This window comes from Schistocerca cancellata, chromosome 1, assembly GCF_023864275.1.
Source record: "Schistocerca cancellata isolate TAMUIC-IGC-003103 chromosome 1, iqSchCanc2.1, whole genome shotgun sequence".
NCBI classification, from domain to species: Eukaryota; Metazoa; Arthropoda; class Insecta; order Orthoptera; family Acrididae; genus Schistocerca; species Schistocerca cancellata.
The window spans coordinates 953695863-953716544 of NC_064626.1; positions in this window are offsets into that span (position 1 = coordinate 953695863).

Sequence of the window (20682 nt, forward strand, 5' to 3'; positions counted from 1 at the left end):
ATTGTGAACAGTTTTATTTTATATAAAGAGAACACTAGGAAGAATCTATTCCTAGCAGACTTTATTCACAGAGTGGGGAAGAAATTGGCTGAGAAGGGCGGAAATATTTTTCAGCAACAAGCCACTTCATCATCACAAATTGAGAGGACATTTGCAAAGCACTTTCTCGAGAAGGTCCCACCCACTGCAAACAAGGTGAATACTACTAGGTATACTAAAGTATATTCAGACAGGGGGAAGAAAGAGATGGGTAAGCGCATCAGGAAGGAATGTAGATGGTGGTGCAAGGACTGTGGCGTTGGCCTTTGCGTCCCACAGTGTTTCCAGGATTTTCACACAAAGGCTAACTACATCTGAACTATCAAAATACTCAAGTTGTTTACAAGTACCTGCAGTTAGACAGTCCAGTGATATTTTGTTTTAAATTTAGATACAATAATAATGACATTACGCAAGACAGAGATTATGTAAAACGTTTTTTTGCACGATATTTTTGTGTTTTTTTTAAATTATAACACACATTTGTATTTTATATTGTAAAATAAACTCACATTCATGTAGAGCTCTTACTTTTTCCTTTTAAATGATGCAAGAACCACATTCCTATCATTTTTCTGTTCTTTGCAATCTAATTTCAAACATCCATTAAATACGCCAGTTCTCAGCCAAGTGCCGGGTGTAAATAGGGCAGTGTTGAAAGTGTTAAGTCTTTACAAGATAAAATACAGTTTGTATTCTATTCCTAAGAACTAGATATTTAAGTAATTTAGCGAGAATCATATATACAACATACAAAGTAAAACATTCATAATACACCTGTTTTGTTGTTTGGTTTCTAGGTGCTCTGTCAGACTTAAAAGGCAAAGATCAATTAAATATGCCTTTAGTTCACCCTTAAAACTACTGATTTTAATTACTGATTTAATATGACTATGCAAATTATTGCAAATTTTTATCCCAATATATAGAGTGCCTTTTGACACAATGATGGTCCCACCTGTTTCATATGAAGATCAGATTTTTGTCTTGTATTGTATGCATTTATATCTTCATTTTTTTTTAAAAAAAAATTTCTTTATGAAACTGCAGTTTCATAGATAAAAATGGAAGGACAAAGAATAACTGACAACTTTTTGAATATGAGACTGCATGATTTCCTATTGTTTACCCCTTCAATAAGTCTTAATATTCTCTTTTGCATCCTGAAAAGATTAATATTTGTTGTTGCATTGCCCCAGAATATTATGCCATATTTAATTATACAATGCAAATAGGAGCAGTATACATTTAACAGGCTGTCTTTGCCTGCAACAAGTTTTGAGGTTCTTATCATGTAGCAGGTATCGCTTAGTTTTCTTTGCAACTTTTAAATGAGTACCTCCCATTTTGTGTTGTTTTGGAGTCAGAGTCCCAGAAATTTTGTGCTGTTAGCATTTTCAAGAACTCTGTCCCTTAGTTCCATTTGTATGTTAGGGTGGTGCCTTCCTTTTAGATTACAGAAGTTCAGTGCTACTGTCTTTACTTTGTTTATAATCAGCTTGTTATAGCTGAACTACTATTCTACACTGTTCATTGTTTGGATTGCAGAGTCTATTAGTTTTTCTTCTGTTTTCTCACTAATAAGGAAGCTTGTAATGTCTGCAAATTTGAGGGTAGTTTGGCAATACTTGTTGTACAGAAGCTCATTGACATAGAGGAGAAACAGAATGGGTCCAAATACTGATCCTTGAGGGAAGCAGTATTTCCCATTTTCACATCATGAATAGTAGTAGCTGATTTTGTTATGGTCAGTATATTGCACATCAGCCACCTGTTTGTAACTACATAGGTAATGTCCTGAGCCACTCATTGGATACACCTCTAACTCTTAATTGCTCACTGAGCAAGGTGGCACAGTGGCTAGCACACTGGACTCACATTCGAGAGGAAGACAGTTCAATCTCACGTTTGGCCATCCTGATCTAGGTTTTCCGTGATTTCCCTAAATCACTCCAGGCAAATGCTGGGATGGTTTCTTTGAAACGGCACAGCTGACTTCCTTCCCCATCCTTCGCTAAGCTGATGAGTCCAATGACCTCGTTGTCTGGTCTTCGCCCCCAAACAACCCAACCCAACCCAACCCTTATTAGTCAAGCTTCTGCAGTAGGGCATTATAGTCAATGATGTCGAAAGCTTTCGACAAATCAAGACTTATGCTCATCAGAAACTCACTCACATCCAGTTTAGCATAGATTTCATTACGAAATTCAAATATTTCACTCTCAGTTAAACCATGCTTGAGGGAGAGAGAATTTTATGTTTCTGTAGGAAATCCGACAAGATATTGGCAGAAGTGAAGCTGTGAGACCGGGCGTGAGTCGTGCTTCAGTCGCTCAGATGGTAGAGCACTTGCCCGCGAAAGGCAAAGGTCCCGAGTTCGAGTCTCGGTCGGGCACACAGTTTTAATCTGCCAGGTAGTTTCATATCAGCGCACACTCCGCTGCAGAGTGAAAATCTCATTCTGGAAACATCCCCCAGGCTGTGGCTAAGCCATGTCTCCGCTATATCCTTTCTTTCAGGAGTGCTAGTTCTGCAAGATTCGCAGGAGAGCTTCTGTAAAGTTTGGAAGGTAGGAGACGAGATACTGGTAGAAGTGAAGCTGTGAGACCGGGCGTGAGTCATGCTTCGGTAGCTCAGATGGTAAAGCACTTGCCCGCGAAAGGCAAAGGTCCCGAGTTCGAGTCTCGGTCGGGCACACAGTTTTAATCTGCCAGGAAGTTTCATATCAGCGCACACTCCGCTGCAAAGTGAAAATCTCATTCTGGAAACATCCCCCAGGCTGTGGCTAAGCCATGTCTCCGCAATATCCTTTCTTTCAGGAGTGCTAGTTCTGCAAGGTTCGCAGGAGAGCTTCGGTAAAGTTTGGAAGGTAGGAGACGAGATACTGGCAGAAGGGAAGCTGTGAGGCCAGGTGTGAGTCGTGCTTTGGTAGCTCAGAAGGTAGAGCACTTGCCCGTGAAGGGCAAAGGTCCCGAGTTCGAGTCTCGGTCGGGCACATAGTTTTAATCTGCCACGAAGTTTCAATCTGAAAATTTCTTATAAAAAAATTTCTAATTTTTTAAAAATACTGGCAGTAGGGCTTTTGGTATATAATCTGAAATGTTTTCTGGATTTCCTTTTTCGAACAGTATTTTCAGTTTTGCCAAAAAATGTGTCAGGCTTGTTGAGTTTTCCAGAGTGCCAAGTTATTCAGAGTCCAGTTTTTGGGGTTCTAATGTTGATCACATGACTCTAAAATGCTTTAAAAACTTTAAAACTCACTATTTTTCATCTAAAATTTAGAAAATTTCCCAGGGAAAGACCCCCAGAGTTGGTCCCTCCAATATTTTTTAAAAGTCAGAGCCCCTGATGACACTACATGGTGGACAATCTACTAATTCAGAGATAAGATTTGCAGGTTTATTGTGAAACTTAACTTCAAAAGGCAAAAATCCTGTGAAACTTCATTGCAAACTATTTATTACACCTACAAAATCATTGATGTATTCATACCATGTATGATGTTTGTGGTACAGCATGTGTGACATAGACAATTAATTTAATTCATATATCTCTTTGCTGGATTGGATGAATAATTATAAACTGAAATTAAAGTGTGTTTAATACTCGATTTTTCTATGAATGACTTAAACACTTAGATACAAATTGTGATCCATAGTCTGACAGGACTAATTTGGGTTTTCCTATATTTTTGAAGTAATTTTTTTCCAATCTTGGCAATAATCTCCTTACTTGGTGCTTTTCTGAGTGTATATAATTTTATATACTTGGAGAAAACATCAACCATACCAAAAATATAATTATATCCGTTTTTACTTTTCGGTTAACTTCCATAAAAATCCACAGCAACTAAATCCATTGGTTTCTCAGTTATACTTTGCATCTCACTGTGAAAGTTCTGTTACTTACCTTGAGTCTCTGACACCTGTCACCCTTGAGTCTCTGACACCTGTCACAAGTAGATAGTTCCTCGCTAATCGTTTTAGCTATTTTATACAAATAAGCATTTTCTTGTTTTTTTGGTTACCTTTTTTAATACCACTGTATATATATCACTTCTGTTCTCCTGAGAAGTGTTTCTTTGTACACTTTATAATACCTGTCCTATTTTTCATAACCTCTTTTGCCTAAATAACTCTTTACTAACCTCCTTTTTGGATCATGGTTTTGGTTCCTTCTAATTTTGTTGTTCGTTGTACCAATAATTTTATCAATGTGTATACACTTCATATATATGATTTTGAACTCTTTTCCTTCATTTCCACCAAAATTTTCATTACCTCCCCTAAATGGCATCCGTGACAAAGCATCAGCAACAGCACTGTCTACCCCTCTAATATATTTAATTTCGTAATCATATTGTTGCAAATACATTCTCCACCTGGTAAGACTATAATGATAAAGTCTGCATTCCTGTAGGTAACATAGAACTTAGTGGTCTGCATATACAATCACTTATTTCCCAATAAATATGTTCTGAATTTGGTAAATGCCCAGAAAACAGTCAATAATTCCTTCTCTGTAACTGTGTAAGATTTCTCATGTTTTTACAGCATTCTACTTACAAAGGCAATCATGTCATGTATGATTTCCACATTAACTTCTTTTTCCTGAAACAGTTCTCCTCGCAAACTATAACTGCTACTACTATAACCGCTACTATCTGTGTGTAAACAAAATGGTAGGCTAAAATCAGGTGTGTGTAACAAATTTTGATTAATCAATTTTCTGTTAATGTTTTCAAATGCTTGTTGACATTCTTGAGTCCAAACTCAATTCGAATGGTATTCTTTCTTTCTAAGGGAACTGCTTAAACAGGATGCATTCAAACTTTATCCACTCACAAATTTTCAATAAAATCCGCATACACTATAAAAAGACTTCAATAGCTTTTTACTGTGTGGTGCTGGAAAATCTGGGATTGCTTTAATTTTATCTGGATTTACCAAGATTTCTTCCCCAGTAACTACATACCCTAAGAATTTAAGTTCAGAGATAGCAAATTTACATTTTTCGAGTTTCAGAGTTGTACCTCCTTGTCTAAATTCTTTACATACCTGCTCCAACAACTCCAAATGCTATTCCCAACTTTGTCCAGTGATCAATATGTGATCCACATAAGCAGTAAGTTTTCCTACCAGATCTTGACCAAGAACATAATCTAATGCTCTTATAAACTCAACTACTGATGAGTTCAGAACCAAAGGTACTACACAGTATTGCTACCATCTAAGACTGTAAGGAAAGGCGATACATTTACACGATTCACGAGCTAAAAGGTACCTGAAAAAATCCAGAAGATAAATCCAAACTAGACATAATCTGAATATTTTTAAATTTATGTAAAAGTTCATCAGTGTTTTCAGAATTATCTATTTCTCTGCACAAATACTTGCTTGAATGCCTAGAATTAACAACCATCTCTTTTGGAAACAATGACTAATGGGTTGTTGCAAGGGCTAAAACGTCTCTCAGTGATATCACACACTTTCATCTTATGTAACTCTTTCTCAACTGCAGCTCTCCTAGCTATAGGTACACAATATGGCTTTACGTAAAATGGTTGCTGTGGTTTTGGCTGCAAAATACACTGATGTCCTCACAATCTACCTGGAATATTACTAAACACGTCACTATACTCCCATAACAAAGATTCCAATGCATGTTTCTGATTATTAGTTAACCCTTTTGTTTCTGAAATCTTAGTGTCTACAAGTCCTTTAAATTCAGCTTCACCAGTATCTAATCCCAGAATATTTTTAACTAGAACTCAACTCATAAGACTGTCCTCATAAGATATACTTGACATAAAATCAGTACAAATACAATCTCCATCAGGTGCATTGATAATCAACTTCTGCCCTCCCCAATCAAAACCTGCACTCACACTAATTATCCATGTCATGTCAAGGATAATACCTTCAGAGAGATCTAGAATTATTAAACATGAATGCTTAAAAGTCATTCCTTAAATTGTAAAATATATTAAAGCATGATTTTAACCACTTTCTCAGTTGCAACTTTAGTCTGTACTCCAATTATGGGTAATTATACATCGCCCTCATCAAGTTTTAATTTTTTCTTAAGGTTTCAGACATTTCTGAAATTTCGGTGCATGTATCAACAAGACACCTGCCTTCACATGATCCTATTCTGACCATAATGAATGGACAATAAACTTCAGTACATTCTTCAGTCTTGACATCCTCATATGACAGGTCATCTACTATCTCTTCAATCTCTAAAATCATTATTGTTCTTACCATTTTCATTGCCCTGACACACCTTCATTAAATTAACACAAACATCATTATCACTGTCACTGAGAATTTCATCAGTCCATATGCACTTACCTGTTTCACTTAGATCAGCACTACGGTACTTGCCTTCAAGTAGAGTTACTTAACATGTTTAATTTTATGCCACCAGTCTGGATACAAAGTGAGACACAGATTTTTTATCATGATTCTAAAGCTTTCGCAAAAGCATCACTGTTTAGCCAGATATTATGTAAAAAGGTTTCATTCTCATTCACAACACTGAGCAGCTTACTGTCACTGTTATAACTGGTAACTGAATTGATATGATCATGTACACATGCCAACTTCTAGTAACTAAATCAAGATTTTTGCTTGCTGTGACACTGTCATTAATGTCCCTTAATCATTTAACAGTGTCCTTGGGTATCTCTATAGCATCATAGTCACTACTATACATTTCCTTACTAATAGCTAATGCCTCCAATTCTTTAAACCAAACAAAAATATTTTTCTTCCTCATTAATGCTGTCATCATCCCTTGCATTCAATTTATTATAATCAAAAATACGATAAACATCATCACACAAACTACCAACATCATCATTCACTACTTCATTACCATTTAAGTACCCATTTTCATTTAAGTTGCAGTTCATTAACACAGTATTCACTTTTTTCTTACTTAGTTCTTGCAATAGCTTCTAAGTTCCAAAGTCTGCACAAAAATCAATCACTTCAGTATTTAGCAAATGACAAGCCTCTACCCAGTTACAGAATTCCGATAAATTAATTTCCTCTGTATCCTCTTTTTCAATTTCTGTGAGCTCATTTACCTTAATTATATATTCTTCCTTACCTGGAGAACATATTTCTTTCTGAATAGATATCATATTAACCCTAGAGCAACAAGCTGCAAATCCTGAGACATAAATAACAATATGTGGTAAAAATTTACCCCACATTTTTCTAAATTACCTCTCTTAAGAAAAGGTTCTGGAGTAACACAAAGTAATAATCAAACAATATGCAATATTAAAGTATTGTTAATGTTTTACAATATGACGAAGCAAATAATAGTATGATGTCAATGTATTTTCTGTATCATGTTGTCATATATGAAAATATGAGATTGCACTTATCTATTGTATTCAAGTACCCTTTTTGTTACAATGCTGCAAAACACAATAGAACATGCCATAAAGCATAATAATCATTGAAGGAATTGTTCTGCGTAATATACACAAATAATACATAAATTTGTAAAAAATATAAGGCCAACAAGTACAAAAAAATAGTTCCTCATGGAATAGGAAATACAGATCTTATAAATTAATTTCCAAATTTGATGAAATTTTGAGTGTATCAAACATTTACAAATTACTCTGTTATAACAACTTTGACAAATATTTTTCCCATGGTCTTTGTACACTCGTTTCGAACAGACACAGACAGCATTCAAAGGAACTTTTCTTCTTCTTTTTAACTGCAAAGAAAGTGTCATCCACTTTTTTTTGAGATCATTTCTGGTTGTGCTGCTGATCTTGGAATATCACTCCCAAAATGTGTCAAAATCTGTTCCATGGTTATGCAAAGCTATTTAGGTAATTTTTTTCTTATGAGCCTGCTTTCATTTCTCCTTCAACCAGCCCAAGATCTAATGACTTGAGAAAATTGCTTCAGTTGTTTGTACAAAACATAGTCATTCATTCTTGATGCAACTAAAAGCTCCGACAGGTCTCGCATTGGCCAGCACCTGGTTTTTCATACCATGGTCTTGCTGTGGCATAGTAAATCAAATACATCGATTCCCCCTTTGTTATCAATGTAGAAAAGTACTATGTTTGATTTCTTTGCCTTCTCATCCATTTCACCTGTCTCATGCATGACTGACAAAAGAATAATGTTTAGCAACAATATTATGAAAAGGAAAGCTGCTACTAACCATACAACAGAGATGTTGGGTCACAGATAGGTACAACAAAAAGACTGTCACATATAAAGCTTTCAGCCAATAAGGCTTTCATACAGACACACACATGCACACACACACACACACACACATACAAACACAATTCACACACACGTGTCTGCACACGTGTCTGCAGTTTCAGGCAACTGAAACGACACTGCCGTCGATTTTTGTCGAAGGCCTTACTGGCCAAAGGGTTTATTTGTGACAGTCTTTTTGTTGTGCCTATCTTTTTGTTGTGCCTATCTGTGCCTCAGTATCTCTGCATCATGCCCTATAGTTTAAAAAACGGTGCGCAGACATGGCAATGTTTCATTGATTCGATTTTCCTACCACTTCCTTTCGCTTTTGCCTATTCGGATGAAATATTTATCTTTTCCTCATCTGTGGAGGAACACCAATTTCAACTTGATGTAGTCCATGCAGCTCTTGTGGCCAACAACGTAGTTATCAACCACGAGAAATCACAGCTCTGTTCTACATCTGTTACTTTCCTTGGCCTTGTGGTCTCGGCCGACAGCTTCCGCGCAACTGATTCATGAATCACGAAGATCCTCGCTCTGCCTCTCCCTGACGATTACTTAGAACTGCATTTCCTATGGATGATGATCCTCTATCGGCGACATATACCTCAGGCTGCCTCCGTCCAGTTCGCTCTAACCGACGCCCTCTCTGATAAAAATAGAACAGGCAAGCGTAAACTGGAATGGACTAGGCCCATGCTGGACGCTTTCGACAGTTTGAAATCGGCCATCACACAGGCTATGACTCTCATGCACCCCAACCCCGAAGTGCGGATTTCTATCCCTGCCGAAGCTAGCGAGTCGGCCGTAGGTACTGTCCTCCGACATCACACTGCAGACTCAATGCAACCGCTCCATTTCGTCTCAAAAAAGCCAACAAGAAGTCAGTGTAAATGGTCGACCTTCGACTGCGAGCTCCTCACGGTTTATGAGGCAGTCAAACATTTCAGGAGCGACGCTGAAGGACGCGCTTTCACCGTCTATTCAGACCATAAACCTCTTGTTGATTCGATCTGCAACTCGGCAAAAGATCTCCCACTACGCCACTTCCAGCACATGGACTTTATTTGCCAACATGCTTCGGTCTCTTGTTACATCCATGGTTCGGAAAACGTAGTTGCCGACTACCCCTCCCGCATTTCGATGATTTTCTCGCAGTTGAACTTAGGCTGAAGACGCGGACATACAACGTCTGCTCTCAGACGACGGATCTTCACTCGTCATCAAACCTATTGCCCTGCATGGGTCATCAACTTCTGTGACGTTTCTACTCGTTCGCCCCACCCTTTTGGCGCGGGATTTTCGACACGTTACATAATCTTTCCCACCTTGGGACGTAGGAAATGACATGACTCATAACGGAATATTTCGTCTGGCAGTGTATGTGGCACAGTTGCCACTCGTGGCCACGCACATGCATTCCTTGTCAATGGAGCAAGATGAGCAGACATGCACTACTGCCTTTAGGACAGTTCGACGTCCCAAGGGCAAATTAACGTGGTCAGTCATCTTCCCCCATCTGAGGGATACAAATATATCCTTTCTGTGACCAACTGCGTCACCCGTTGGGTTGAGGTGGTACCCTTGGTGGACATTATGACTGAGACAATTGCTCACGCGTTGATTTCGGCGTGGGTGGCTGGATTTGGTTGCTCCCTGTCACTTACCATGGACCAGGGCCGCCAGTTCGAGTCGTCGCTTTTCTCTCGCCTGTGTAAGTTGTGCAGGGTGGCGAAATTTCACATGACTGTATATCATCCGCAGGTCAATGGACTAGTGCCGTGGTGGTAAAGAAGCTAAAAGCTGCACTCATGTGCCACGGATGGCTTTGGTCTGAGGCTCTGCCGTGGGTATTGCTGGGAATCCACTCTGCGCATAAGGAGGACCTCCATGTTTTGTTGGCTTAGGTCCTGCATGGTGAACCACTCATCCTGCCTGCCGAATTCGTTGAGGACACTTCTGCGACGAATGCTACCAACCTGCCGGCCCTCATCGAACGAGTGCATGCCTACGTGGCCCGCTTTTGCCCGCCTCTACCTCGCACTCACACCATGCCACATGTTTTTGTTCATAAGGACTTGAAATCATGCGATTTCGTCATGTTACAATATGACTCTGTTCGTGCGGCTCTCCAACCTCAATACTCCGGCCCACACCACGTATTACACCGTGGGGTCAATACATTCGTGATTCTGCTCAAAGGCTGCCCGAGTACAGAGCCACACACTTAGCACGCCCGACGCCATCTCCGCCTGCTAAGCTGGCACAAACCATTTTTGCGGATGTGTGCTAGCTGTCCTCCGCCATGCTCCGCAATGCGGGGGGGGGGGGGGGGGGTATCTCTGTGGCATCTCTGACGTGAAGGGACAGTTCTTTGATTATGCTATTTGGTTTTCCTTCCTCGTCTTTGTGTTCTAGCGCTATGTTGGACAGCCATCTTTCTGTATTCGCTCTATTACGTGACTAAATAAATGTCGTTTCTAGTGTGTAGTAACAATTCAACACCACATAAAATCCACAAGTTCATCCAAAGGTTTGCTCAATGCACTAATTTTTTTAAGCTGATTTATGCAAAATTGTATCATATTAAAACAACCTTCCCTCTGATTTCGTCTATCAATAAATTCCGTTTTTATTTTGGCTTCTTCAGTCTCTGACCAAAATTTATCTAAAAATCCTTTGTCAAAATGTACAAAGGTTGTTTCATCATTAGTATACTAATTTGCCCAGCTTAATGCTTCACCTTACAGAAACTTCTAAGCAAACTTTATTTTCATATCGCTCATTTATGACACAAAGTTATGTCTGCATTGCTGCTGAAAATCTACAGGATGTAAACTACCTTCACTTGAAAAGTGAAATGTTGCAAAATCTGGTACCAAAATTGTTAACAAGATTTCCATTAACTACAACATTAGACAATTCTTCAACTTTTTTTACACAAAACCGAAACACTACTTTCTAAGGTGCTAGTTTTCTTGTTACTTAATTTTACGTTTTCTGTGAATTTTCTGTCTGTTGTTTTCACCTGTTCAAGAAAACTGCTTTCAAAAAGTGGCACTTTGGTGTCAACATTAGTTTCCAAAGTCGAAATTTGACTATTAACTTTTTTGTCAAAAGTTCTTATTTCCTCATTCACTTTTTCAAAAGCAGTTTTGTTTTGTTCCCTAATTTTAGCGATCTCATCTTTGACATTTTTAGCTTTATTACTAAATTTAAATTCAATTTCTTTCTTTTTGGACTCCACAGATTCTAGTTGATTATGTAGCCTCCCAATTTTTTGATAAATATCGTTTAATTGAGCGGTATTTTTGCCAATACAATCAAACAATGCTCACAATGAATGGCCAATTTCTGTGAACTGATTCTTATTATTATTTAAATAAGCTGCATTTTTACCAACACAACCGAGCAACACTTCTACTGAATGACTAATTTCTGTGAACTGATTCTTATTATCATTGCTCATTTTATTAACAATGACAGCATGGTACTTATTCTTATCATTTCATTTTAATTCATCCATTACTTTTTCCTGTTCTATAAGTTAGTCAATAATATTTTCCTGTCCTTGTTCCACTACACTACTTAAGTCTCCCATATCTGTGTTATTTCTTAATACTTGTACCATGAAACACTTCAACAAAAAAGAAAAAGTAAAGAAAATATTCCCAGTACTTAACTTTCCGTTAGATGTTGATATTGTTAATTGTTCACCTCATTTTTTCCCATCATTTTCTTCTTCTTGTTTGCAAACTGCTTTTTTGCTGTTATTGTTGCTGTTTTGTAGCTGGGGTTCATATCTGCCTGATCATTGACATAAAATTTTCATAATATCGTTTAATCTGCCAGAATAAAAATAGTCTAACACAATATTCACGTTTCACTTTCAGGAAATCCTGGATGGTGTCACCATAGTCTGACCATCCCCACCCTCCTGTCGCCAAATGTTGAACTTAACCCCATCACAGCTGTGGGTGTACATGTATGCCCAGCAGGTAGAAAGGCCATATGGCCATGGGTATAGATGTATGCCAAGCAGGTAGTAAGTCCAGACAGCTATGGGCATTCATGTATGGCCAGCAGGCAGAAAGTCCAGATGGCTAATGTCATTCATGTATGCCGGACCTCAGGAGCGGGTAAATGTACACAATAGAATGGCTAGTCGCTGTTGTCTGCAGTTCTCACAACAGTGTAATTATCTGGTCTTCTTTGTAATGTACGAAAGAGCATTAGTTTTCACCTACCCTGGGCCCATTCTGCCCATTCTGCTTCTTGTGAGACGACAGCATTCGCATGTGTAGCCTTTGCCATGTTAAGACACAATTTGTCAGACAAGGAAATAATGGATATTCTTATGAGTATTAGTGATGAAGATTGTAGCGATACTTTGGAGGTTTAGAATATAATAGTATATAATAGAATCTTTATTGTCACATGGCATGTTACATACAATCATTTGACTGAAACATTGGTGACTTGTCAATGAATAATTCTGTGCCTACCTAAGTATACCTAAAACAAGAGACATTAAAATAAGACGTATGGATGCTCCCAGAAGCACGTTACAACATAAAAAGAGAAGTACATGTTAGATGTCTTACTTTTTCTTAAAATTTCCACAGTGGTTTGGAATCATTCTTTTAAAGTATTTTTCATGTTTGTTTGTGTAGTTTATAAATAAGGACATACTTCAAAGACCACATACTTTCATAAAAGTAGTATATATGTTTACATCTAGACATTTAGATACATAGTTCACATGATACACAGTTTATAAGTATGGACACATATAAAAGGAGCATATAACCCCATTAAAAAAGGACCATAAAACATAAAAGAAAAAGCAGGAAAACAAAACAGATGTAATGTCTCCTGCTTGTCTTCCTCATTTATAAAATCATCCAAACTGTAGTAGCACTTGCTTTTTAAATATTTTTCAGTGTTTGCACAGGTGGATTCTAGCTTGCAGTCCTTCAACTTTGAACGGATTTTATTTCTAAGCTTCAAAGCCTTGTCAAATTATGTTAGTCTGTGCCAAGGTAACATGTAATCTTGTTTGGGCCATATTCCAAAAAGTTCAGTGCAGCAACTTTCAAATAATAGTTCCTCGTTCAAGCAATTAAAAGTCTGCCTGACTTCAAAGGTTAGTGATTCTTCTACTAGAATGCACGATCCTCCAAAACCGTTTTTTCTACATAAACTCGCTGCTAAATTGTAACCTGAAAGTGAATTTATATAGTTTATATTTTCATTTTTTAGCCAGTGCTCGTTTAAGCGTATAACTTTTACAGAACTTCTCCAGAAATACTTCTAGTTCATACAATTTGTTCATCATTCCTACTGATACACCGCCTATGTTAAGATGCATTATGAAATTATTACGTTTTAACTCAAAGAAAGAATCATTTAGTTGGTGATCGAATGTGGAACCCGAGTGGGTCTTTAATTCTAAATTGCATTCCGTCATTTTGTTTCTCGTGGACCAAACTAATGGGAATTGATCCACTCTGTTCGTTTCCCTGTGAAGAATCGCCCAGCACTATTACAGACTTATTTCTACTTTTGTTGACGAGAAGCTTATGTTAGAAGCTAACATCCTTTTCTTCTGACTAAGCGTTGGATGCATATCGACATATTGCTGAATCCTCAACATCACTGACAGAAGGTTCTTCCTCTGAAGATGGAAAAGAATAAGAAGTAAGTGACACTTCATCAAGAAAAAAGAAAGTGTGACTAGACAGAGAATCACCCAATGACGAAATGACACGTTTTGTGTACACATTCTGTGGTTTAAAAGCAGACTTCGAAGAGTCAGCAAGTCTTTTAGATCTTGTTTTGTACTTCATGGCCATGGAATTCGTTTCTCCCATCTGTACACAATCAATAATTATTATAAATTTATTGCTGAAAAGGTGATGAGAGTACCCAGGTGATTAGCACACTGGAAGCGAATAGAGCCAGCAGAATTTTATTGCTTCCTAGCATGTTTTCTGCTTATGCCTGGAAGTAAAAAGTTATAAGTGAATGAATATAGCTTGACAGATTCTTTGCTTCAAACACCAATATTTTCTAACATAATGGCCAGGGACTGGTACAAGTTGATCCTGTATTTATTGCACTTCAGTGACAATTCCATTGCATATAAAGATATTCTTGTAAAAATACGTCTCTTGTAGATCACACAAAAAATAAATTCCGTGAGGCAGCAGTCGGTACCCTTTGAAAACCTAGTGATTGACGAAAGCCTGCTACTTTTCAGAGGAAGGCTCCGATTTAAGCAGTACATACCGAATAAAGATAACCGTTTTGGAATTAAATTTTTCGTCGTTTCTGGAGTACAGGCCAATTATATTTAAGGTTATATTGTCTACACTGGTGCCGCCACAGAAATAAAATCTGGAAATGCTGATTGGGGAAATTCGAGAGACGTTTTTGTGAGTCATTTATTTAGACAATTTGTATTTGAGCCCCATACTATTGCTGTGGCTCCATGATAAATGTACAAACGCCGTCATAACAGTACACAAAACAGGAAACATCTACTACCATTACCAGACAAGCTGAAAAATGGGGAAATACAATTCAGATCCTGTGGAACATTAATGGCAATAAAATGGATGGACAAGAAAGAAGTCTGGATTGTTTCCACCGTAAATCGACCAGAGTTTGTGCGGACAGAGAAAAAGAACGTAGAACAGGCCAAAACAAACTGAAACCTACCTGTGTTGTCAGATATAATAAGTCAATGGGTGCAGCTGATAAAACAGACATGCTGTTATATTTTGTATCTTCATTGCATCCGAAAGATAATGAAGTGGTACAAGTAAGTATTCTTTCGTTTAACTGCCTTGTGTGTGCTTAATCCAAAAACTATTTTTGAAATACAAAAGCAACAGAAGATACCACTAGTGAAATACCACTTGGAAATACGAGGCATGTTTTTTAAGTAAGTACCGTTTTGAAATTAAAAAAAGACGTGCTAAGATATCTCAATAATTTTATTTTTACATGAAAGCCTGTACCTTAATCTACGCACTGACGCCATTACAGTCTGATTCCTCCCTTATATTTCTTTGACTTTCTTGTGTACATTGAAAGTATCACATTTACTTTGATTAAATTCGATTTCCTCTCACTGCTCCACTTTTTCATTTTCTTTTGCCTCCTTATTCTTCTTCTGACATCATTTTCTATCTTCCTGCATTTACCTGGGTTTCCCTTATTAATTTAACGTCCTTTCCTCCATAACATTCAGTAACTCATCCATCACCAATCACTTTCTCTTTTTTCTCTCTGGATTCATGTACTTTTCTTTTATTTGCTGTACAACATTCAGTAATTGTTCGATTCCACATTTACATTCTCACTTCTGACATCTTCTGTGTTAATCATCACATTAAGTTCTGTTTGTATATTCTGTTTTACTATACGGTTTTGCATTTTCCTCAAATTGTAGATCTGCTGTTTCATTCTCTTTACTCTCTTCATTCTAACTTTAAAATTTCCTACAAGCAGTGTTTGTTCAGGGTTTACGACTGCTCCTGGGTATTTTTTAACTGATGTACATCTGTCCCTGAAAATTTTAATTACTAGTATAAAATGAATTTGATTTTTCACACATTTTCCAGGTCTGTCTATTGGAGACTTCTATGTATACAGTCTTCTAGGTGGGAGTTTAAACCAGGTGTTCACAATCAGTAAATCATTTGGCACCACAAAACTTTCAAGATCATCCCTTCTAGAATTCTTCTCTCTTCGCCCAAATGGTCCTACCATGTCTGATGTTCTCCCATCACAATTGCCAACCAATATTTGTTAATTTTTCTCAAAATTCAATTTATATTGTCATAAAATTCTTCGATCTCTTCATCTTCCATGTCCACTGGAGGGGCATACACTTCTATCATATTTATTTCTGCCAGTATCTCGTCTCCAACCTTCCAAACTTTACAGAGAGTACATATTTATTGTAATAAAGTAATTTCTTTTTATACATTTTAGTCTGAAATATAATACATTGTGTGCAAAATCATATGAAATTCATTTAAGTTAACTGATGAGATAATGTTCATCTATACAAGAATCGAAAATATTTTGGAAATTATTCTTTCTATTAAAGAAAGGTAATGTTAGAGAAGGGTTTCCCAGTACAAGCTGCAGTAACTCTATACAGGCTGATACAGGTATGAAAGTTCTGAGAGATCTTCTAGTTTCGCTGATAATATTACATCAATTCCATGCTCAAGCCTTCCATCTACTTTTCCTTAGTACAGCACTCTGTGTCCATTTATGTAGATATCTCGAAGTATCTCTATTCCCATCCTATCCATTTCTTTAATTGTACTATTTATTCCCCCCCCCCCCCCCCCGACTCATGAATTTTATATTCCATTTTCTCACTTTTATTTTTTCTTGCCATTTTACTTTCTTCATGTCTGTACTCATAACCGCTCCTCCCAGAGATCCAATTGAGGAACCTACTGCTGATGCTAATTTCGCCATGAGTATAGCCATGACGACTACTAGGACATGCCATAAGGCCTTTAATGTGGTTGTTGTCCAGTGCATTCTACATCCTCATACCACTGACCATTTTCGTGGCTCTTCCGCTTTTAGAGCCAGTATCCCACCTTTAGGTCAAAACAGTGCCCTCACCTCAATCTGCTATTGCCAAGAAGGAGGGGGACCACTTATCCTGGGAGTCACTCAGACACCAGAGCGTTGTCAGTCTAAAGCAGGGTGCACCATGTGCAGGTTAAGATGGTATTTTGGTAAAAATTAACCTTCCACCCCCTGTAAGGAGTTAATTGAAAACTGACATAAAAGGACTAAAAACAATAAAAGGTAAAAAGATGGTTATTATGTGTTCTAGATAAGTTATCAGTTGTATTATGTTTTATTGTACGCCAATGAGGAAAGATGAAATTGGTTCTTTGCTTAATGCATCATGTTATTTCTATTACTGGTATGATAATTTAAGAATTTAGGAACAATAAACATGTTATTCGCACTGTATTTCTCACAACAAGATATTGTAAGTGGTTTTGGTCTAAGCTCAAAATATAACAATAGTATTTTAAGCTATGTTAGCTTTCATGATACTAATTGGACACAAGCAACATAGTTCATCTGTGTGCGAGACATTTTATCATGTGAGATACGAGAGAAGATTATATGATAAAATTGGAGGGGGGGGGGGGGAACACATGTGAAGTTAATACTGCAATCTGGAATACAATTTTTTCCATTTGAGTATATTTTCTTCTACTTATGTCCTGCTTTATCTTCATCATACATTGAGTTTTGTGCATTTAATTCTTGGCATAATCATGTCTATGTTTACATAATGTATTTGTTATGAATCAGATTTTCATTTTCAATTAATCTGATGTTGAGCAGTTTTTGTTTGTTAACATGTTATTTTATATCACTTTCTATGGACAGGGAGTTGTGAAATTGTAATTTTGTATAAAACTGATGTAACGATAATTTTTGAAAGTGTTATATGAAGTGAGATGTATGACTGACATACAATCATGTTGATATGTTGAAAGAGGAGACATCAACAAAGATCTGGGAGTGAGAAGAAGACAGTAGAGGCGAGACTCGTGCTTCATATGTACTACTATAAATATTGTGTTCATGTCTGGTGAAAAATATCATTGTTTTCACAGTGCTATATTTATGATCACAATAGAATTAAAGAAATAGCGAATTTATGTGTCACATTGCTCATTTGCTGGAATTCTGTTTCGACTCATTAAGTATAAAATTTTGATATAGTAACTGGTAAGGTATGTGCACACCATAAAGACGCTGTTTTCAACTTTAGAGCGTACAAACTGTTTCGTGCATACCACAGACTGTGAAATGAAACAGAAAGTACGGTAAGACATTGGCACATCATATATTGATAGAAAGAACATGAACCATGAACGTTTGGTGCCCTGATCACCATGAGATTGAAGTGATTGTATAGACAGTTGGACCCAGTTGTTCTGTGTCAGCCATAGGCCAATAATTTAAAGTACAATTGACTTGATTTGCTTTTTAGTGCAGACAGATATACTGTGAAGAGTGCCCCTCCATGATTGTAAACCACAGATCTGAAAACTGTGGCTAAAGTGTGTAACAAACATCATGTCATTAGTGTTAATAGTGTGTAAATTGAAAGAAGCATGTTTTTTCTTGTCATTGCATGCATATACATAGATTGGAATTAATTCTGCAAACATTGAGCATATCTGTTACATTCACAACTTGGGTCACACTCAGGATCAGCAAGATGACGTCAATTATTGGATTACATGCTCAAGGATTAGGGACTAACAACGAGGAGTCTGATGACTTGCCAGTAGCAATTGCTATGTAGAAACTGCTTTGAAGGAAAATGGAGTGAGAAAGACTGTGAACTACAGCATTCTAGTCAGTGATGTACAAACCCATTAAATTCCTTCCACATGTGTAAAAACCTGATTTATGTTCTCACTGGATCATGGCCTTTGGACCCATATCTGCTGCCATTTCTTGGCCCACTTCCCACGCCATTAAAATATTTCTTCAAGCAGATTTCATAGCTCGGAAGAAAACAATGTCCAAACGTTGTATTACATGTGTGGAGTTACTTGAGAGTAAAATCATTTTTATATTAGTAGAAAAATTGATTATCTTTGTTCCATCCAGTTTCCGTAAATGTGGGACAATAATAGTTTCAAGGCAGTCATCAAAGAACTCACAGTGAAACCAGCCTGAAATTCTGCTGCTAAATCGTTTCCATTTTGGAGCATTTTCCACCCAGGGAGAAAATAAATGCTTTGCTCTATAAGCAGCATAAGGTAGAAGAAGTGTTCCATCAACTGACACTGCAAACATTGTGGATATAGCCAATTCTGATGAGCTTGTTACCCTTTCAGGATGGTCGCTCTAATTAAGATCTGCCAGGGTCGTCAGGCAAACGTTTTTCGTCAAAATTGATAATATGAGTGGGAAGGATACTGTCAGTTTCTTTTTCGAGCTTTCCAAAACATTCTGCCACAGTATGGTGAGAGAATGCCTTACCTCATTTAATATTTTGGCAAAGTCTGAGGCTTAACCCTTTTGCACCAGTGAACTTTGGCAGTTGTTGAGAGGGATTATGTCATTCAGCTGTCGAACTGCTGCAGAAGTAGAGAGTGAACTGTGCTTAGTTAGTGGACTCCTGTAACAGTTTTGCGTTGCTTGGTATTTCTTCCCTTCTCTAATTTTGACTCCTGTGGAAGTTTGACTTGTGCGGCATTCAGAGGCTGTTGGAAGACTGTGGTTAGCAGTAGAGTCACTAGGTGGCAGTTGCATTCAGTTTCAAGGCATCGTATCAGCCACTGTTGCACTACTGGTTTCCTGCCTTGATTCATTCTGTAATGATATGTTGACCTTATCACTTAGTTATGTTGTAAGGAATGCAGTTCAGCACTGTGTGCCTTTCTGTGCTTCAAGATTTGTGGTACTCACAAGAATTTTTGAAATGCATCACACTGTGTGATGAAACTGACATAATGTAATGTACTGAAATATAATGTAAACCAAATGTAAATAAACATTACTGTACACATGAAAACAGAAATAACATTAAACATACAATTTAAATAATAAAGCACACACCACATCAGTGCTGTGTATGAAACCATGGATCTGGTAGAGGGTATGAAAAATACATGAGTTGTCTAAAACTGTGTTTTCCAACACGTGGGTCACGACCCCCTGGGGAATTTCAAAGCCTTGGGTTACGATTGCAGGAGAAAGAAAGCAGTTGCAGCATGGCTGGTAATGTATGTCTAACACCAATCACCTGCTATGGTATAAATGTCACATGGATGTGACAAGGTTTTGTGAAAGCACCTTGCAAATTTACTCACATTCAGACCAGATACTTATTTATAATAATGAATTTGAATTTAATTCAAACCTTTTGAAGAGTTCAAATACACAAACACTTGCAACACGATGTCTATCGAGCTCTTTCTACTTCTGCAGAATGGAACTAGGGCGGCGAGTGTCACTAAGTCTTGTAGAGATAGTATTTGCTATCTGTACAGATAGTATAGAGATTTGCAGGGAGAGGGAAAGGATCACACCAACTTCTGGGCTGCAACGGCAGTGCAGTGGCAGCGTCTTGTGTATGACTGACAACTTAGTTTACGTGCCAGTCGTCTGCTGTGATAAAAATATCACACGGAATAAGAACAATTTATGAAAGCGCATTTAAAACATGCTCATGTTCAAATGTGATATAAAATGGCTGCAACAACACGCACACAGCTCATGTGCAAGATTTGGCACCACGATTACTAGAATGCATTTCAGTAAAAAGCTTCGAACCAAAAAATAGATCGCTCAGAGCAAAGTGTGAAGA